This window comes from Ovis canadensis, chromosome X (assembly GCF_042477335.2).
Source record: "Ovis canadensis isolate MfBH-ARS-UI-01 breed Bighorn chromosome X, ARS-UI_OviCan_v2, whole genome shotgun sequence".
Classification (NCBI taxonomy): Eukaryota; Metazoa; Chordata; class Mammalia; order Artiodactyla; family Bovidae; genus Ovis; species Ovis canadensis.
Window position 1 is genome coordinate 16,528,720 of NC_091727.1, and position 22,352 is coordinate 16,551,071.

Here is a 22,352-nt window from a genome sequence, read left to right on the forward strand (position 1 = left end):
ATGTTTTGGGGCATGCAAAATTTTGTTTTTAAGTAATCAAACCTGTCAAACTTTTCTTTTACTGCCTCTAGATTTTGAGGCATAGTTAAGAAACCTTTCCCTACACCCAGATTGTAGCAGATTCACTTATATTTTCTTCCAGTATGAGTGCGGCTTTTTTGTTTTAACATTTGGATCCCTGATCCATTTGGAATTTATGCTTGTAAGATAGAGTGAGATGTATATTAAAAGTTCAAATGAGCCACGCTCGTACTGGAAGAAAATATAAGTGAATTTCTCTACAATCTGGGTGTAGGGAAAGGTTTCTTGTGTGTATGTGTGTGTGTGTGTTGTGTGTGTGTGTGTGTAGGCTTCCCTGGTATCTCAGTGGTAAAGAATCCGCCTGCAATGCAGGAGACACAGATGTGGATTTGATCCCTGGGGTTGTGATGATCCCCTCGAGAACAAAATGGCAACCTAGTCCAGTATTCTTGCCTCGAAAATCCAATGGACAGAGGAGCCTGGCGGGCTACCATCCGTGGGGTTGCAAAGAGCTGGACACGACTGAGTGATTAAACCACCACCACCACCACTATATTTAGAGGCACGAATCCATGATGGACTTTAGATCTTGTTGAAATCAGCCCCGTCCATGGCTGCAGATACTCCTCAAAAGCAGTGATTTGTTCCTCCAGCACTTCTGCTCCAAGCTTATTATCTTCAACTACACACTGTACTGGAAGTTCTAAAATTCCATAGCCCACTGAGATTAGTCTAGAAGAGCCCCAGAACAAGCCATCTGCTTGCATGCTTCGGACACACCCCTCTAGTTTTGCCATTATCTGTCTCATCATCCCAAGGTTTCACATCTAATAAGATGGAAGACTTGGCAACAAGTGCTGGTCTTTTGGCTTTCTTTGACTCATACTGTGTGAGGCGTTCTTCCCTTAGCTTCTTGGCTTCTTCACTTCCCTCCTCATCAGATCCCAAGAAATGAGTGTCATCAGTCTTCACTCACTGTAGCCCCACTTCCCATGGTGTCTTCCATACTAGCAGGGCCATACTTGCCCAAGGCTTCCTTTACTCCTCCACCAAGTAGTTGCTTAACACCTGGAGGCTGGTGGTGCTTTTTGAGTCTCTAAAACCCATGGTGACAGCTGATCTCGGAACTAACTAGAGGGAAACAGGAAAGAAAGAGGAGCGCAGGTGGACGAGCTGAGTGCTAAGAGGTAAAAAGGGCCAATATTATTTATTAAGAATCTCTCCTGATTTATAATACCACCTCATTCACATCACAGGATTCTAGAAATGCTGAATTGTGACTAAAATTGCATTGATTTTACATACATATTACCAATTTACAAAGTAATTGAAAAGAAGCAAATAGTTTTCTAGACTTGAAGAAATTTTTTTTAAATTGAAAATGGGTCCAGAAGTCACCCTGGTAGCTCAGCTGGTAAAGAATCTGCCTTCAGTGCAGGAGACCCTGGTTTGATTCCTGGGTTGCAAGGATCCCCTGGAGAAGTGATAGGCTACCCACTCCAGTATACTTGGGCTTCCCTAACAGCTCAGCTGGTAAAGAATCCTCCTGCAACATGAGAGACCTGGGTTCGATCCCTGAGGAAGATCTCCTGGAAAAGGGAATGGCTACCCACTCCAGTATTCTGGCCTGGGAAATTCCATAGTCCAAGGGGCTGCAAAGAGTTAGACACAACTGGGTGACTTTCATTCCAGATGCCACCTAGGGTCAACCTTCAGTGGCTCCTCACCATTATCAAGATAACCTCTCTCCTTAGCCCAAGAATTCCTCCTGATCTAATCTGCGCCTGCCTTTCCAGCTCTGAATGCCATTCCTTCTCCTTCTCTGAGTGTCTTAGCATTCACATCTCATGACACTGGCTTTAGGAAGCCTTCCCCAACCTTTCTATCTGAGTCCAAACCTCTTCTCCTGCACTCTTGCGGTCTCCAGGGACAGTTGAGTCATGGCCTCATTGTACCGTATTATAGTCACGGGCCATACTTTCTTTGTGCCACTAGACTATGATTCCATTAAGACAAGGGACAGTGACTTAATCTTGTTTGTTTGTTTTTTTTGTATTTCTAGATACAAAGAGAACTTGATAGATTTAGAGCAGTGCATCTAGGCTTGACTTGAATTCTTCAAAAACAGTTTGCTGCCCCAAAAGGCAAACGGTTCCATTGTTACATTATTTGAAAATTCTTGTTCACAGCGTACTAAACTTCTTGCCTGTGATTTCTACCCACTTGTCCTTGTTGTATCATTAGGAACCAAGTCTCTTATTAAAGGGCGGTGATCTGCTCCCAGAGCTGGGCCTTGGCTAAGGATCCAGCTGTGGGTGCCTCTTCTTGCAACAATTCAGTGCTGCTGTTTGGCATATGAATTCTTCCCTGAAGATTTGATTTAAGGTAAGAAAAATCTGAGTTTCCCAGAAAGTGCCATTGTTTGTTATACTATTTTAATGTATTCCCACAAGCGGCTTCCCTGAAAGGCTTCTGCATACTCACATTCAGCGTGTTATTTATCACCTCAGTGCCCTTGCTCTCCATCTTTCCATGGGGACTTGATGGGTTTAACCAATCTTTGTTCTCTGTTCTTCTGGGTCTTCTACGGTGCTGACTTGCTAGCAGCTATGGGTACCATTACGGTGCTACTTGATGCCCCCAGCCTTTGGCTTCAAAGGCCTGGCCTACATCTGCCCATGAGTCCCAGGACCACATCTACAATGTTCTAAGAAAACCCTACCCCTGCTACAGACTAGAGTTTCTCAAAGGACAACGTGAATTGGAACCTCCCAGTGAGTTTGTTAAGGGTGCAGATTTCCTGAGTCCATACTCCTGATGTTCCAGATCAAAATCTCTGAGGGTCAGGCCCTATGGTGTGCTTTTTAAACTAAAGCCTATCTGGATGATTCTCATTCAGGCTAACATGAAGAATTGCTGCCCTAGATGTTGGCAAAAGAATCACTGTATACACCATCATTCATCTGTCCTGGATATTCACAGAGAACTAAGCAGACTCACACCTTGATCAGCGGCCCATGTACTGTTTTGCCTTTTCCCATTAGCTATAAGCTTGGGGAGGGGAGGGATTCTACCGGGTTTTATTTTCATTGCATTGCCAGGGCTCAGCACAATACATGGCACATAGTAGGTGCTCAGTGAGCAACTGTTGAATGAAACCAAAGGGAATGAACGTTTCATTCTCCCTTCCACTGCCCTCATCCTTGAAATGTGGAGAGAGGTTGTGGTGTAAGTGAAAGGAGAGGCATTGGAAGCAGGGAGAGTGCTGAAATGCACAGGAATGCGCCCCTTGTGGCAGAGGCGGAGCTCTGAAGAAAGCTGCGCTTGCAGCCAGCTCCCTCATAAGTGAGAGGTTCTGTAGCTGCAGAGTTATTAGGCCATTCTCTCTGACTATGACAGATGGGGCAGCTAGCATCTGAAGAGACAGGGACATCAGTATGAATTTCTCCCTTCACGCAGACCTCAAAGTCTATGAAGTTTTGGGAATGAGGGAAGAGCAAGAAACGGTAAAGTCTAGTAGTATTGCGTCTCTACACAGGAACTCATTAATGAGGGCCTCAAGGGCTCTTAATAAGATTGACTGTGACAAGTACCTCAGGTAGCTAATATGTGGAGTTGCTGTGAATCAGACAGCCTAGTTTCATATTCAGATTTGTACTAGCTTACTTTCTCTTTACTCAGTTTCTCTATTGGCAAATGGGGATAATTTAAATATATAATCCCTGTGCTATTTAAGATAATGCTAACTACCATAACGGACACCTTCCCGTACTTCAGTGGCTTTACACAACTGAAGTTTATTAATTGATTGTGTGAAGTCCAGATGGATATGATATTTTCATATGGTGGGTGGCTCTCCTCCATGTGGTGATTCAGGAACCCAGGTTCTTTCCATATTGTGGCTCCGCATCCCCTAAGGTGTTGATACCCTTTGCTGGAACCTGTGCATCCATTCAGTTGACAAAGGAAGAAGAAGCAAGAAGGCACACCAGCTTCTAATCTGCTTTGGCATGAAAGTGACACATGCCACTTTCTTCTCACATTTCATTGGGGTGAACTAGTCACATGACCAATCTAGGAGCAAAGGAGCGTGGGAAATGTTGTCTAATTGTGTAGTCAAGAAGAAAATGGCTTGTATTACAAGTCATCACAAAAGCATAGTGGTTGAAAACCACCATCCTTTATTTAGTTCATAATTCTGTGGGGCAGCAATGTGTCCTGGGATCCGCTAGGCAGGTCTGCTGATTTCAGTCAGGCTTGCCTGCTCAGCTGACTCATATGCATGAGGTCAGCGGCTGTGTTGGCTCGGGGCTAGTTGGGCTAGGATGACTCTAGCTGGGAAAGCATGGCTTTGCTTCATTTGTCCCTCACTCTCCAGTAGACCAAGCCAGGTCTGTTTACACAGCAGCTGGGCTGAGTCCCAAGAGCAGCAGCAGAAGGCTGCACCATCTCTCAGGTCCCAGGCTCAGAACTCACACAGTATAGTTTCTGTCATGTTATATTAGCCAATACCTGGAATCCAAAAGTTGAGATACAGAAGCTTTGCTAGTTTTGTGACCTGTCACCAAAAGGAAATACATTTGGTTAAACAGGTTGTTTGTTAACATGCTTAACAGAATACCTGACATCATAGGAAGTGTCCAGGAAACATCTATCATCATTATGAATATCATTTGTTGAATACCTACTAGGGGGCAGACTCTGTACTGTACTAGGCAATTCACATGCATTGTCTTATCACCACAACTCTCCCACTTTATAGATGAGAGGACTGAGGCTCAAAGAGACGAAAAAAGCTATTGAAGATCATTCACCTAGTTAGTGGTGGTGCCCAAGCCTATTCTCCGTACTGCCTTGGGTCTTAGCTTTCCATCCCAAATGTTGAAGGAGAAACTAAGCTTGCATCTGGGATGCTATTAAACCTTTAGGAAAGTCTAAGAGATGATATGGAAAGAAAGACCCTGGCCAGATGACTTGAAATATGAGAGGCAGTTTGGGCAGATGACCCTCAAGTTGATCATGGCTCATCTCAAGGACAAAGCAGTGATGATTGTTGTCATTCACCTGCTGTTGTCTGCTGTCTGGTTCTTTCCCCTGTCAACCAAGGTTGGGATATTCCTTCCTGACCAATAGAAACCATGTTAGTGTTTGAAGAATGAAGTCTGAGGGAACTGGGTAGGGGAGAGAGAGAAATTCAGCCTCAGAATAGAAAGTTCCAGAACAGAAGAGGAGTTTGAAATGCCCTTGGCTAGATGTTCCTGTTCTCTTTTGGGAATGAAGACAATGATAAAATAGCACTTCACTGATTCTAGAGACAAAGTTTGGTGAGAGTACGACTTAACATCAGACGTTTTTCAGTAACCTCACAGACTCCCAGGAGTCTGCAGCCCAAACTCTGGGAACCAGTAGTCTAGTTCAGAAAAGTGGATAGGTTTCATTTTGAGAGTCAATTCTGTTAATTTGGTAGTGGTCACTGGAAGGGCTGTGTTGCGAGGGACTCAGAGAACACGTCTAGATGTTGCAGGGAGGATCGTGCTGACTGATGATTGATGCATCTCGCTGGCCTGGACAGAGCTGTTGGTATCACGTGTGCTGTTTTTGCCATCTGCGATCCACTTACATCCTCATGAAAGGAAACTGGAGCCCAGAAAGGTGATGTGATTTTCTCCATCTTACATAGTCCCTTAATAGCAGAAGCAGGTTTCTATCCTTTGTCTCTCAACTAGTGCCTCAGGCATGGTAAATATTTTTAGTTTTCTTTCCACATTTGCCCATTTTTTGTCCTGGAAGCCTGCTTCCATGTCAGATACGGTATAGTTTGCTTCCTTCATTTATGAAAACAAAACTAAACAAATCTTTTTTTGAGAATTTGCCTGCTGAATTCAATTGTCTGTTGAGACGAGGGTTTCAGTTCTGGTCTACCTCCACATCTGTTCTCTTTTTCAAACACATTTGTGCCCAAGCACGAGATGTTTGAAATCAGAGGGCTAGTTTATTGTTGACCTGAAATCTGGTGCAATTCAAGATGACCTAGTGAACGCATTCCACCTCCTGTTCTCTTCTTAAGCCTCCAAGGTCTCTCACTCCCTTTCTATTTTCATACTTTTCCAGCATCTGAGATTAATTAATTTCTACTTACTCATCTGCTCACCCACACACAACCCCATGAAACTCCTGGGTCCCCTAAAACCTCATTTCACCAGAGCTAGAAGGGCCTTAGGCTTCACCTGGGCTATTTTCTGAGAAGACCAACACTCAGAGAAGAGCTGGACATTTTCAGGGTGGCAAAGTTGAAAGCGAGTTTCCCAGAATCCAGCAGGCCACATTGCCAACTTGCTGAGTGGCCTCCTCCCACTAATGGCTTGTTCTGTGAACTCTTTTTTTTTTTTTCCTTATTTATTTTTGGCTGTGCTGGGTCTTTGTTGCCGCACAAGCTTTTCTCTAGTTGTGGCTAGCAAGGGCCGTGCTCTAGTTGCAGTGTGTGGGCTTCTCATTGCAGTGGCTTCTCTTTTTTATTTTATTTTATTATTATTAATTTTTTTGCAGTGGCTTCTCTTGTTGCTGAGCACAGGCTGTAATGCAGGAGATTCAGTAGCTGCGGCTCGAGGGCTCAGTGATTATGGTGCCTGAGCTTAGGTGCTCCTCCTTGGCATGTGGGATCTTACCAGATCAGGGATTGAACTCATGTGTCCTGCATTGGCAGGCAGATTCTTTACTACTGAGTCACCAGGGAAGCTGAGTTCTTTTGTTTAGTTCTCATTTTGTCTCCACTTACAGGAATATTCCATCTGCTTCCACCCCGTCTCCCTCCTCCTGTAGCTATGTGAGCCTGGGGAGAAGAGGGGGGTGGCTGGGAAGAGCAGGAGAAGACTGGAGAAAAATGGGAATAATTTTATTAGCGTTGTTGTTCACTTGCTAAGTCATGTCTGACTCTGTGACCCCACGGACTGCAGCACACTGGGCTTCCCTGTCCATCACCAACTCCCAGAGTTTGCTCAAACCCATGTGCATTAAGTCAGTGATGCCATCCAACCGTCTCATCCTCTGTCTCCCTCTCCTCCTGCCCTCAATCTTTCCCAGCATCAAGGTCTTTTCCAATGAGTCATTTATTAACATATCCTCTATTAATTAAAAAGGCTATTAAATAAAAAGGCTATGTACTCAGGATGTATTTTCGAATAAGGCTCTATTAATGATAGATATTAATCAGGAACATATTTTTATTTTTAAAAATTATTTATTTTAATTGGAGGCTAATTGCTTTACAATAGTGACTTTTGCCATATATTAACATGAATCAGCCATGGGGGTACATGTGTCCCCCTTAAGAAGCATATTTTTATGGCTACTTTCCTCTCATGAGTCAGAGTAGGAATAGGTTTTCCCCAAGTGTCTTAATCTTCTCTCTCTCTGTCCACTCCTAGCGGCATTTCTTCATCTTCCTTCAATTCCCTCCAAATAGAGTCCTTTCCTGCCACAGCCTTTGCACTTGCTGTCCTCTGTGTCTTGACCACTCTGCCCCCTTCTGGCATCCCCATCTTCCTGGCATCTGTTAAGACTCAGTTAAATGGGCCCTTCTCGTGAGGCTTTACGTGACCACGTGATCTAATTGTGCTCCTTTAGCCCATGTGTCAGTTAGCTTTTGTGACCATCTGCAACCAAATGAGTGGCTTAAAGCAACCATTCATTTAACTCAAATCCACAGACATATGAGAGGGCCAAGCAGAGATCAGCTGAGCTGACGCAGATAGAAATTTCCTTGTCAATCTACAGAATTGTGAGCTAAACAAAATATTTATTGTTTTGAGCCATCTTGGTTTGGGGTGGTTTGTTACACAGCAAAAGCTAACCAGTATAGGGACCTGGATTAAGACCCCAGACTCAATCAGGGAACAATATCGACCCTCTATGTTTAGATCTTATAGCAGACAGTTATAATGCCCCACCCATAGCCCTTGTGAAGTTGCTTAGTCGTGTCCGACTCTTTGGGACCGCATGGGCTGTAGCCTACCAGGCTCCTCCATCCATGGGATTTTCCAGGCAAGAATACTAGAGTGGGGTGCCATTTCCTTCTCCAGGAGATCTTCCCAATCCAGGGATTGAACCCAGGTCTCCCACATTGTAGGCAGACGCTTTACCATGTGAGCCACCAGGGAAGTCTAAGCCCTTGATGTCTTACCATTTCTGTCCATATTGATCTGAATTGCAGCTGCCAACTTATGCCTTTCTTTGCTTGAAGGCTTTCTCTGTCTGCCAGATCCCACCCTGCCTACCCACACAGTAGAATAGAGTTTCTGGAGAATTAACACCACCATGACCAGCCTTCAACCACTGACCCATGGGATTTGGCATATAAATGCCCCAGCTTCCTCATAATTTGGGTGGGATCATCCCATCCTCTCTTCCAGAGTTCTCCAATGGGATGGGCTCTGAAAAAAAAAAAAAGGTGAAAGTGTTAGTCACTCAGTCCTGTCGAACTTTTTGCAGCCCCATGAACTGTAGCCCACCTGGCTCTTCTGTTCATGAAATTCTCCAGGCAAGAATACTGGAGTGGGTAGCCATTTCCTTCTCCAGGGGAACTCTAAGAGTTGGTAAAGAGCCTCCTATCATCTCCCTGCTCTTGTCTTTTTCATTCATAGCCTGACCTGGAAGCATGCAACCCAAGGTTGAGCCTAGGATGCCCATTTCAGTGTGTCTCAGGTGAAGCTGTACATTTGCACCCAGCAGATTTGGCATGGTGGTTTTCATGGATGGGGGAGAGCTTTTGCTACAGTTATCCAATATGGAATGGAGGTGAAGGCTAGAGGAAGCCAAGAGGTATAAGTAAAGAATGAGTTTGGGAAAAAATCTACCTTGTATCATCATGTGGCAAGAAACAAAAGCTACAAGTTTAATGTATCTATTTCCTTTGTAATAATCTTTTTTCTTCTAATGCCATTTGTGTGTGTGTGTGTGTGTGTGCCCTCAGTGTGTGTGTTTGAGGTGTAATTTACATGTAGTGAAATACACAATTCTTCACTGCACTATTCAGTGAGCTTTGACAAATGTATACAGGCAACCCTAACCTCACAAATCAAGATATAGTGCATTTCACTCACTCTGGAATGTTCCTTTGTGCCCCTTTTCAGTCAGTCCCCACCCTCCAGCAGAGGCAATCTCTGCTGGGATTTCTCTCATATATTTGTCTTACGTCTAGAACTTCACACAAATGAAGTCATACAGTCCGTACTCTTTTCTGTCTTGCCTTTTTTTCACTCACTATAATGCTTTTGAGATCATCCATGTTGTTGTATATATCAGCAGTTCATTCCTTTTTAAAAAGTAGATGTAAAAAAAAAATTTCTTGCTCAACACATTTTTCTGGAGGTCAGGAATTGAGCAGCTAGTGGTTTGAACTCAGGGTGTCTCGTGTGTGTCTCTCATAAGGATTTGCTTCCAAGCTTACTCACATGACTCTTGGTAGGAGGATTCAGTTCTTTGATATTTGGTACTCTTCTTCAGGCTGCTCATAGCACAGCTTCTCCCCAGTCAAGTGACAGGCCTACTGGAAGTCATAGATTTTTATAACCTAATCTCAGAAGTGACATACCATCATTCGTGCAGTATCCTGTTGTGTGCACAGAACAACTCTAGTCTGGTATGGTGTAGGAGGGAACTATGTACAGTGTAATACTAGGTGGCACGTTCATTGAGAGCCATCTTGAAAACTGACTACCATATTTGTCTTACTTTGTTCCATGCCATCTTGTAATAGCTGGCCTTTGGAACAGTGATATGGCCAGTTCATTCCTTTGTATTACTGGATCATATTCCTTTGTGTGACTATACTGTGATTTATTTACCAGTTCCCATCACACTGGATATTTGCATTATTTCCTGTTTTCATCTACAATGAATAAGCAACCATGAATATTCATGTACAAGGGTTCTTACAGGCATGTATTGTCATTTCTCTTGAGTAAATATCTAGGAGTGAAATTGTTGGCTGGTAGGGTGGGTGTGAAGCCTTTGCTCTGGCCGCCTCTATGGCTGGCTCCATTTCCCCAGCCCTGCATCTGGCCTGCCTTCCTCCCTCTCTGGTGGATCTGGTGGCTAAAGCTCCAGTACACATTCTGTCGAGGGGCCTCATGTACTTCCTTCCAAGTTTGAGAGCAGGGATTGGGGCAGGAGGGAGCAGAGGGCTAGAGGTTGAGCCCAAGTGGTTGACAGACCAGGGTCCATTCTTGGTTCTTCATTAATAAGTTCCAGGAAAGTAATTTTCTGAACTTTGGTTTCCTTGTTTGTTGCTCTTCCTTCCAGGTGGTTCTAGCTCGTGAGTACTTAGTAGCTGCTCCATTGGAACTTGTTTTCCTAGGCAGGACAGAGACAAATATTAAATTATTTCTATTCCTCCTGACTTCAAAAACATGAAAATTGTTTCGGTTTCCCTGATTTTCCTGCCTCATAATAACAGGGGACACTAAGGATGGTCTTTTGTTTTCTGTGACCTGGATACCCTGTAGGAATACAGATGGGGAAGGGGGTACAAGAGAGCTGAGACTAGAAGAAGAGGGAGGCTGCAGAAGAAGAGAAAGAGTAGAAGGGGGAGACAAACCCAAGAGGAGAAGGAGGAGGAGGGGTATGTGTATGTGTGTATGTACGTAGCATAAGAGCAAGAGAAAGAATGAGGTACATACATGCAGAAGATGATAGTTGCCAGGGAATAAACTTTGAGGAGAAAAAAAGTTGTTTTGAAGCAGTTTGGCTGAGTCATGTGCAAGGTCGGTACATCGTAAGCACATATACTGCCCTCTAAGCTCCCGTGAAAATTTCAGGGAAAACAGCCGTCATTCTACAGTCTTTTCAGAGTTCTATATATATTTTGATTTTTTAATTCATGAGTATTTCCCTTTGGCCTCATGGTGACCTTGAGACCAGAGGAGAATCTCCCATAGGGGCCCTAAAACATTGAGGTTAAATGAATGAAAGTATTAGTTAAGGCAAAAGCCTAAGTTGTTGTCACAAAGAGACTTAACAGCGCAGTAGTCCACAGAGCCGAGAGGTCTATTTGTCTTTCAGGTAGCAATTCAGAGGGGCCTGGTTCAGATAGTGAAGCAGCTCTGCGCCCAGTCAGTCAGAAACCCTAATTCCTTTTACTGTGTAGCTCTGGGATCCCCTGGGGATATTGATGTTAGCTGTTTGATTGAAGCTAGGTTGTGGTGGCTTCCAGGTGGTGGGAGGAAGAAAGATAACATGGAGGAGACATGTCTGCTGTCTTAGATCCCAGTTCTGGAAGTGGCATTGCTTCCTTTCACATCCTACTGGCCAGAATTCAGTCGACATGATCAAGCCTTATGTCAAAGGAGACAGAAATGTAGTCAAGCTCTGTGCCCAGAAAGAAGGGGACAGTTGAGTTGTAATGGGCATCTGGCAACCTTCATCCCAAGAGCAAGGCCTGCAACTCCCCATGGGCTACTTGGGGAACTGCTGCACCCATGCTTTGAGGGAAGAAAGACATTCTTGAGGTCTCAGTGAGAATTTTCTCTACTCTGGCCTGCCCTGTCCCTGCCCTGTGGGCGCGCTCACAAATGAGCTTTGCACAAGAGGGTTATTTGCTAGTTCTTGAGCAGTCGGCTGATCCCAAGTTAAACTATGTTTCAGGAGCTGAGTAAAAGCAGGAGAGGAGTGAGCTGAAGGGCCCTGTTCCTTCCCCCGCATGTTTGTCTCACAGCGGGGAGCTGAAACTCCTCTCAAATCTCTCTCTTTCCCTGGAAAATCCTCCCAAGCCAGATGTGCCCTTCCCCACCTCTGTTCCCCAACAGTCTTTTCTCTGCCCTCCTCCCTCGCAGACCCCAACAGTGTTGGCTGCCTATGACAGTATGTAATTGAACACAGCATCTTCCCTGTGATTAGTCAAACTTAACCCCAGATGCAGTTGAATCAACCCTTAAAAAGATGCCGCTAAGGTCTCTGGGCTACGAATTCCTCCTGAAGTGCCAAGTGCTGTGTGCCTGGGTGTTGCTCCAGGGTGACACCAGAGCCAGTTCTATTAACTGAGAGCTTCCTCTCTTCCCACTTTCTTCTTACCTCTTCCCTTCTTGCAGGACTTGGACACTGCTGTTTTTCTTTCCTTCAGGCCCACTGTGACCTGGGAGCCAAATCCACCCTGTCAGCAGGTTGCTTGGCATGTCGTCCTGGATTTGGCTTGAAATCAGACTCCGGGGGGGCATCTCCATAGCAGTCAGTAGCTGCTTAGTCAATAGCTGATTAGGGCAACAGAGAATTTTCTCTTCAAGAGAAAGAGCTAGAGTTTAATTTATCTCAGGGCAAAATGGCTCATCTCAAAATAAATGATATTCTCTAGCTGCTAGAACAGCTGTTGAGCAAAACACATTCTCCAGCAAGTGAGAAGAGTGACAACCAGCAGATCTTAAATGAGAAGAAAATTAAAAAACAAAACAAAAACAAACAGATGTGGGAGAGTGTATGAATGCTACCACCCCAGTGCTTCCCCTGCCCCTGGCATGGCAGCTCTTTGCATCCAGAGGTGGAATCTATTTCTTTTTCCCCTTAGTCTAGTCTGGTTATGTGACCCGCTCTGACCAATGGAAAATTAGCAAACATGACATAAGCTGAGGGTTTAGACATGCCTGTGCTCTGGGGCTTGCTCTCTTGTGGATCCTGGGACCCTGAGACCCAAGATGGCCTGCCCAATGGTGAGAGACCTGTGGTTTCCCCCATGGCCCTAGCCAATAACTTCCCGATTCTAGACACGTGCCTGTGGCCGTCCGAGATCACCCAGCCTCCAGGTTAGCCAGTTGGCTGTAGGCAAGTGAGAAAACGCAGCCCAGACCAAAAGAACTGCCTGGACAAACCTCAGAATCATTGTCTGTATAAATGGTTGTTGTTTTAAGCCACTAAGTTTTAAGGTGGTTTGTTCTGTAGCAAAGGCTAACTAATACAACCAAGTCACTGGTACATGTCTGTGTGTGCCCGTGTGTGTCTTCCATCGTTCTCCCACAGGGTTGCCATTTCCTTCTCCACAAGCTCCCTAGAAGTGTTCTTATATGTCAGACGTGAATATTGGTTACTAAAACCACAGATGTGGCTTTTGTGGGAGAGTCTTCTTTGGTTAGATAAAGCCTTCATGAGATTCTGTCTTTCATATTAGTTTTATGTATTTGAAGAGGCATAGTTTGGCTTCATTACTCCTTGTCTTGTATCAAATATGTTGGTTTTATTTTGGAAGAGACTGTAGTAAACCTGGTTCTCATGGCTCTAAAAGGAAATGAAATGGTGAGGCGCTCAGTCGTGTCCAGCTCTTTGCAGCCCCATGGACTGTAGCCCGCCAGGCTCCTCTGTCCATGGGATTCTCCACGCAAGAATACTGGAGTGGGTAGCCGTTCCCTTCTCCAGGGGATCTTTCTGACCCAGGAATCAAACCCAGGTCTCCCACATTGCAGGCAGATTCTTTACCATATGATCCACTAGGGAAGTGACTGGCAATAGGAATCCTTTGCTTCATGATTTTCCTGTTGTACTTATTTCTGTGTTTCTCTTTTCTATACTTGTTTCAGCTATGAAAATCGATTTTCATATTTATTGAGGCATAATTTGTATACCATAAAACTTACCTGTTTAAAATGAATACTTTGATGTTTGGGAAATATAGAGAGACTTACAGCCATTGCTATGATCCAGTTTTAGGATATTTCTATTACCCCGTATATTTCTGTCACTTTGGGTCCATTGCAGTCAGTCCCCATTCCCTCCCTCAGTCCAAGGCAATCACTAATCTACTTTCTGTCTCTGTAGATTTGCCTGTTATGGACATGTCATATACATAGAATCATAAAATATATGTTAGCACTGTTTTTGATCAAGACTTAGAATAGTTGTTTTCTACAGACATAAAAATATTCACAAAAGGTAGTCTTCCTTTGAAAAGTTGATCCATGAATAGGAAGAAGATGCCCTATATTGTTTGGGGTTCCATTAAAGCACACGCTGAAACAAGGACATGGGGCAGGTAGTTTAGTTGGGAGATGATCACAGGAAGCAGAATTGAGGGAGCAGGGAGAATGAGACACAGAGGGGAAACAATAACAAAATAGTTCAAAGCATGCAGTGAGAAGATCAGCACTGTGAACAACCAGGGCTCAGTCCCACTGAGGACTGCCTGAGGAGCCACGTGGCCTGTGCTTCTGCACAAGCTGGGATATTCATCCGCCATATTAGTGTCCTAACACTTTGTCACTAGTTACCCTAAACTTAGCAGTCCAAGGCAACAGTGGACGTTTATTATCTCTTACTGTTTTGAGGGTCAGGAATTTGAGGTTGGCTTAGCTGGGTGGTCTGGCATGGGGTCTCTCATAAGATATCAGATGCAGTTACCTGAAGGCTTAATTGGGGCTGAGGATCCACTTCCACGATGGCTCGGTAACCTAACTGATAACCAGTGCTGGCTGTTGGCCGGAGGCCTCAGGTCCTCACCATGTGGCCTTCTGCATAAGGCTACGAGAGTGTCCTCATGACATGGCTGCCAGTTTCCCCCAGAGAGATCCAGAAGACAGCAAGACGGAAGCAGAAATGCCTTTTATGATTTAGCTTTAGAAGACACACAGCATCATTTCTGCTGTATTACATTGCTCACGCTAGTTAGCCGTACTCATTGTGGGAGGTAACTACACAAGGGCATGAATAGCAGGAGGCAAGGTTCACTGGGGCCATCTTGGAGCCTGGCTACCTCATCCATTGCCTTCTGTCCCACTGTCATTGAGGATTGCCTTTTGTGGGTTGAGCAAGCTTGAGGATGGGTAGGTGAAGACTCAGGCAGAGGGTTTATATATGTTTGTGGTAAGAAGCTACAAGCCTGCTGGGAAGTATTTGTGTGGCTGTAGGTGAACTCAGAGGTGGGCCTTGGGACTGTGGGACTGAGCCTCACTAGCATCTGCTACGTGCCCCAAGGCTGGCATTAATGGTATGGTTTTGCAAAAGTGAAAGTTGTTCATTTGTGTCCAACTCTTTGCGACCGCATGGACTGTACAGTCCATGGAATTCTCTAGGCCAGAATACTGGAGTAGGTAGCCATTCCCTTCTCCAGGGGATTTTCCAACCCAGGGATTGACCCCAGGTCTCCTGCATTGCAGGCAGATTCTCTACTGTCTGAGTCACCAGGAAAGCCCAAGAATACTTGAGTGGTTAGCCTATCTCCTCTCCAGTGGATCTTTCCAACCCAGGAATTGAACCAGATTCCATTGCAGGCAGATTCTTTACCAGCTGAGCTACCAGGGAAGCCCCCTGGTTTTGCAGGTCCACCCTTAATAATGAAGAGATATCTTCCAAAGGTCAGGCTTACAGGTGTAACAAAATGATAGCTTGTTGGTGAGGTATTTATGCTTTGGTACACGCTCTAGGTGACTGCCAGATCAGTGAGCTTTGGGCTTTTAGGTTCCCCATCCTCCCTGAAGAAGAAGCTTCCAGAACAACAAAGCCAGCCTGCTCCTTGTATTGCTAAAGAGTATAAAATCACAGGGCAGCCCCGGGCAGAGGCCCAGCCACATTGTTGAAATATGGGGAGGGAGCTGGAATCAAAGGCAGGAGTCAGGATTTAGAGTCTCTGTGTGGTGAAGGTTCTTTTCAAGGTAACCTGGAGTAGGAGGAGGTGATGACAGCTCAGTGCCTGGCAGTGCTGCTGAGTGCGGGATTTAAAGCACTGACCTCAGTGGACTCCATCACTTAGACCACCTCACTCTGCTCCGCTGTAAAGGAGCAACAGCAGGATGACAATGGGGGTGAGTAGGAAGAGAGTCACAAAGGGAGGGAAGGAGGGAGCCTGTCAACTGAGGTCCCTGGCTGCATGGCCAAAGCTTAGAGGACCCATATGACCCAGCTAGCCCAGGATAGTCCTAGCTTCTCCTGCTGTTCTGGAGTAGTTATTTATAGCACCTCCTCTTACTCTCAGAAGCATCCAGGTTCAGATGGCAATTACAGTTATCCTACCCATAGCACACTATACTGGCTCTCACATAACCTTCCTCACACAGAATCATAATTGTTGAACGTCTGTCTTGTCTACTGACCTATAATTTCGGGGAGGATGGGGACCATGTGTGACTTTTGCATTGCTGCAGCTGAAGCATTGGCATTTGTGAGGTGCTCAGTATAGACTATTAGAGAAGGAAATGGCAACCCACTCCAGTGTTCCTGCTTGGAGAATCCCAGGGACAGGGGAGCCTGGTGGGCTGCTGTCTATGGGGTCGCACAGAGTCGGACACAACTGAAGTGACTTAGCAGCAGCAGCACCAGCAGTATAGGCTGACACGTGGACTGAGTGAGTGAGTGACTATGTGGATGAATGAACACACTAGGTCTGTTTGAAAAGCTGTGGTGTGGTTGGAATGACCGAAGGGGAAAAAAAGGGGACGTCTTTAAATCTCTAATTCACAGGGAGCCTTAGGAGGCGAGTTTGAAAACTCTGGCCCACGTCAAAGCTCTGTTCATGTAGATCTCCTTCCGTTAGTTGCAGGGCTCTGGGGCCAGATGGTGTATGCTCACAAACAGAGCCACCACCACTGCTGCGAGTATGGGGCTGTCAGACACTCAGAAAAGCCCTGAGTGTGAATCAGCAGGCTTGGCATCTCCCCTCTCCCTGGCTCTGCTCTGTCAGCAAGTGGTCTGCAGGCCAGGAAATTGTCCTCTCGGCAGCACGGTGACCATAATGCACATTTTCTTCAGTATTTCCTTTTTAGGCAGAGGGAGCCAAGTGTTTTGCCACCAGACAAGGACCATTTATGGATCACTCGGTCACATTTGCTGAGAGCCGCTGGGACTGCCACGTGATCTTAAGCATAAACCTTAGCCCATCTTCCCGAGCCAAGAGCACAGGCTCAGTGCTCAACGGAGCAGAAAAAGTGAAACGGAAAAGCTGAAGCCAGAGTTCTGCACAGATTGTTATATGGCGGCTCATTTAAAAGGGAGACCACATCTCCAGTGGTGGGGCTTGATTTATCATCCCCAGCTTAGCCAAAGCTCCTAAAAACGCCTTTGCACTTGGGTCTTAAATTCCTTAACAGAAGATTCACTTTCTTTGTGTGTGTTTTAGATCTTAGAAATCAAGTGAGGACACTTCTTAAGGAATGAGACATTGAGTCGTAGTACCTGGCTTCTTCTTGTTGCTCTGCCGTTAGGTCATTTGGTGTGGCTTTTTCTTCTAGGATGGGAATTACTAGGCTGCCCACATCATTATAAGACTGAAGCCATGTAGTCTATTATTAGGAATATTTACATTCCCCCATTCCACTGCTTTCCAAGCATGATTCCAAAACATACACTTTTTAAAAATCCCCCCTGAAGTAGAGCACTTCTTAGCCAATGGTTCAATATTTGTCTAGCACTTACTGTGCTTAGTTGCTCAGTCGTGTCCAACTCTGCAACTCCATGGACTGTAGCCTGCCAGGCTCCTCTATCCATGGAATTCTCCAGGCAAGAATACTGGAGTGGGTTGCCATGCCCTTCTCCAGGGGGTCGTCCCAACCCAGGGATCAAACTCATGTCTCCTGTGTTGCAGGTAGATTCTTTACCATCTGAGCCACCAGGGAGAATACGTATAATTTTAGCACAGTAACAGCAGGCTAAGACAGTAGATGATAAGTAGTAATGTTGCAGCTGAAAGATAGAAGATGGACAGAATTTAAATAGGGGAGCAGGAGAGGGGGCTTTCCAGGAAGAGAAGCACCATTGGCAAAGTCACAGACCAGAGATTGGCAACAAGCAGCTGTTCAGCCAAACCTGGCCTGCTGCATTTTTGTAAATAAAGTTTTATTGGAACACAGCCATGCTCATTCACTTACGTGTTGTCTATGGCTGTGTTCATGCTATGGCAGTAGAGTTGAGAAATTGTGAACAGAGACTATACCACCCCCCAAAGACTGAGATATATTTATTACCTACACCTTTGTAACAAAAGTTTGCTGAGTGCTGGCATGGTGAACTGGGGATCATTTTTCCTTCCTGGATGGGGTATTCAGAAAAATGTAAGATTGAATGGGAGGAATAGAGCTTCAAAACCATTTGGTAGGAAATAGGGAGCAGGCTCAGCCCCAGACCCAGACACTGAAAATCAGGGAAAATGGAAACTGCCTAAATGTATCAAATATACCTATCCATCTACCCATCCATTCATCATCTTATAGGGCATACATTTATTAATTTTTACAGAATCATATTGTTACTTAGGGATTACCTGGTGGCACGATGGTAAAGAATCCACCTGCAATGCAGGAGACTCTGGTTCAATTCCTGGGTCAGGAAGATCCCCTGGAGTCGGGATAGGCTACCCACTCCAGTATTCTTGGGCTTCCCTGGTGGCTCAGACAGTAAAGAATCCATCTGCAATGCAGGAGACCTGGGTTCAATCCCTCAGTTGGGAAGATGCCCTGGAGGAGGGCATGGCAACCCACTGTAGTACTCTTGCTTGGAGAATCCCATGGACAGAGGAGCCTCGTGGGCTGCAGTCCATGGGGTTGCAAAGAGTTGGACATGACTGGGCGACTAAGCATAGCACAGCACAGCATTGTTACTCAAATATAACATGGCTATTGTAGGGAAAAATATTTTTTAAAATATAGAAGGCCCCCCTGCCAAAGGAGTAAAGCAAACCACAATCCCACCAACTTTAAATAACCATGGTTACATTTTGTATGTGTACTTCTTACCTTTTTTTCCTACACAGAAAAGGAAGCCTTTATTGAGTGCCTACTACATGCCAGGCAGTATGCTAAGTGCTGAGGATACAAAATGCTGGAAACTTGGTCTTGATCTCACAGTTGGAGAGCAGTGACCCAAAGCTCAGTGACCCAGTGTAGGGTGAGAAGTGCAGTAAGTGCCCTAAGAAATATGAGAAAAGCAGGGCTGAAGGAGGGAGTGCCTCCTCCTGGTCTGTTATATTCAAGGCAAGCCTTGCAAATATACAATACAGACCTTGAGGGATCCCTCTTGGGGAGTCACCCAACATAGTTCCCTTCATGCTGTACAGCTAAGGGAACTGTACAGCTTGCCTTGTTATATTGCAAAGCCAATTATATGATTTGAATACACCAAAGATGGAGCTTGCCAGTCATTTGGTAGATCAGTCAACCGATTTGCAGGGCTTTGCAATATAACAAGGCAAGCTGTACAGTTCCCTTAGCTGTACAGCATGAAGGGAACTACGTTGGGTGACTCCCCAAGAGGGATCCCTCAAGGTCTGTCTAGAGGGCTGGCATGTGCACCTGGGGATCTGCCATGTGAGCAAGAATATTCCAGACAGTGGGGAAAGTAACTGATGTTTCCCACGTGCCTATGAGGTACCTAGGAGTTTTATAGAGAATATCTCATGTAATCAGCACAGCAACTCTGGGAGGTAGATATGATCATTCCCATTTTACAGATGAGGAAAACTGACACTCTGAGAGGTCAAGGCATTTGCCAAAGCCCACACAGATGGCTCTAGGTGGAGGCAAGATTTGTCTATTGCCCGTACTTTTTTTCCCCTACTTGATTATGCAGTCTCCCCAGGATAACCAAGTGGCCACCTTCATTGATTTTATTTAACATATATTTATTAAGCATCCAGTGTGTGCCAGATAAAGAATATTTGAGGATCACATCCTCAAAAGGTCCTATAGGACCTCTCATCATGTGTGTGTTTGTGAATGTGTGTGTTGGAGGAGTCTGCGTGCAAAGTCAGGTTGTGCTTTGGCTTCAGACAGAACTTGAAACTGATCAAGACCCCAAGTATCAATATATTCATTGAATTTTTCCCTCGGTTATAGGACTCTTGGCCCCTTCTTGGAAGACATAGACTAGTCACATTGCATTGTTTGCCTGCTAGAGAGGCCATACCAATTATGTGATTTGAATACACCAGAGATGGAGCTTGGCAATCATTTGGTAGATCAGTCAACCAATTTGCAGGGCTTTGATGGAGTTGGGCTAGATAGACAGAGGAGAGGAGGAAGCAGCAGAGTAACACCCTTCACTCGTTGCTACTCAAGAGGAATGGTTGTCTCGTGGCCAACAGAAGACAGAGGCTTGACAGTCAGCGCAGTAGGAGTTCTCGGGGAGGCGCCTCTCAGTGTGCAGAATGAATTAGAGGTGCCTTCCTGGAGCAGCCGCATCTCCCACATCTCTCTTGACTGGCTGGGTAGCAAGTAGCCCCATAGGAGCACGAAGAGAAGATAACCTCTCCTTTCAAAACCCGGGAGGCATTTTCACTTCCAGATTCCACTGGGAGGGCTGTGTGCAGGTTGCAGGGTGGGATTACAGCTCAGTCTCCCTTTTGCCAGAAGACACGGAGAGCCACCCACTGCGTTAGGGAGTTGCAGCATGAAATATGGCATGGCCGTAAATGAGATTATAGAGAAGTCGCTTCCAAAGGCTTCACCTTGAAACCTTAGCTTCGACATTGCGTGCACCGTTTACTGCTGCAGCTGCTGGGAAAGGAAGCTGTTAGTGTAGTACAGAGGAGTGGAGCCAGTCTTGGGAGCAGAAAGTGACAAGATTTATTGTGGGAATAAAACCCCAGGCAAAGTGCCTCTTGTTAAGTATGTGTGTAGGGCCCAATGTCAAAGCAGTTCATGCCAGGCAAACACAGTGGTCTCGCTGGAAGATTCTCTTAACTGCTCTGTGCCTCTGTTCCTCTCTTTGTGGGATGGCATATTACATGGTGGTTATGAAAGGATCAGTGAATGGACAGAGGCTTGATTCTCTTTTAGGTTCCTTCATCCAACAATCCCTTCACCACTGTGCTCATGACCATGTCACCCAGTGACCCCCAAAATGGTGACGCTGATCACCTCATAGCTCCTCCCCAGCCCCCACCTACTGATGGTCTGTGACAGCGCCCCAAGGATGCTGCTCATCACCATTCACTAGAGCTCTCAGGGGCCTCCTGTGGGCCAGGTCCTGGGCTGGGGACATGGTGATGAACAAGAGAGACCTGACCTTTCCCTCCAGAGGTCTCCCTGAGCTGGACTTCAGGTGGTGGTGGTAGTTTAGTCACACAGTCATGTACAACTCATGCTACCCCATGGACTGTAGCCCACCAGGCTCCTCTGTCCATGGGATTCTCCAGGCAAGAGTACTGCAGTGGGTTGCCTTTTCCTTCTCCAGGGGAGAAGGACCTCAGGATCTTCTTGTATCTAGGAGGTTGTGCAACCAGCCAACTTAATCTTGGCTTTCACCAGCTTGAGGGGCCATCAGAACTTCCTTCCTTCCTTCCTTTTATTTTTGGGGAGATTTCAAGCCCAGGGTTCCAGCCTAACTACAGATCCTAGGGTTCTTTTCTGGCTTCTTGTCAACTACGTCTCCTATCCATGAGCACTCTAAATTGGAGCAGATGACACTAGACCGGCAGTGTCCAAGAGAACTTTCTGCAATGATGGAAATGTTTCAGTTTGTGCTGTTCAGTATGGTAGGCACTAGCCACAGCTGGGTCCTGAGCACTTGAAGTGTGACCAGTCTGAATTGGGATGTGCAGTAAGTGGAAATTTTCAAAGCTATAGTATCTAAAATGCAAAATATCTCAGTAATCACTGTTATGTTGATTATGTTAAAACTCTAATAGTTTGAGCATATTGCATTGAATAAAGTATGCTAGTAAAGTCAATTTCACCTGTTCATTTTACTTTTGAAATGTGCTGCTGCTAAGTCACTTCAGTCGTGTTCGACTCTGTGCGACCCCATAGACGGCAGCCCACCAGGTTCCCCCGTCCCCGGGATTCTCCAGGCAAGAACACAGGAGTGGGTTGCCATTTCCTTCTCCAATGCATGAAAATGCAAAGTGAAAGTGAAGTCGCTCAGTCGTGTCCGACTCCTAGCGACCCCAAGGACTGCAGCCCACCAGGCTCCTCCATCCGCGGGATTTTCCAGGCAAGAGTACTGGAGTGGGGTGCCATTGAAACGTGCTACTAGCATTTTAAAAAATTACATAGGTGGCTTGTATTACATTTTTATTGGACAGTGCTGTTCTAAACCTTTATTTTCTTATCTGGAAAATGAGGGGGAGAGACTAGAGATCAGTAAGGTGTACTCATCTCCAGGATGCTATGCTTTCCCCCCACACCTGGCTCATTGTACGCATTGACTACCCAGCAGTGTGAACTATGGTCAGGGTTAAGGTGGCAGGTGCTCTCAGGGCCCCACTCACATCCGCTCAGCAGTTGCCATTCTGAAGGCATCCTGCTTCAAGCTTCGTACCTACTTCACAGCTCTTCCTCTTAAGGTTCTCTGTGCTACTTCCAGGGGGAGGCCAACGATGCCTCCAGGGATAGCCCTCAGCCCATGACAGATTGGAGTTGAGGGTAAATACC

At 45.6% G+C, this 22,352-nt stretch overlaps 1 pseudogene; it reads right to left on the reverse strand.

The window, feature by feature from the left end:
- Nucleotides 1-603: 603 nt before the first annotated feature.
- Nucleotides 604-2,547, reverse strand: LOC138930423 (elongation factor 1-beta pseudogene; annotated as a pseudogene).
- Nucleotides 2,548-22,352: the final 19,805 nt, after the last annotated feature.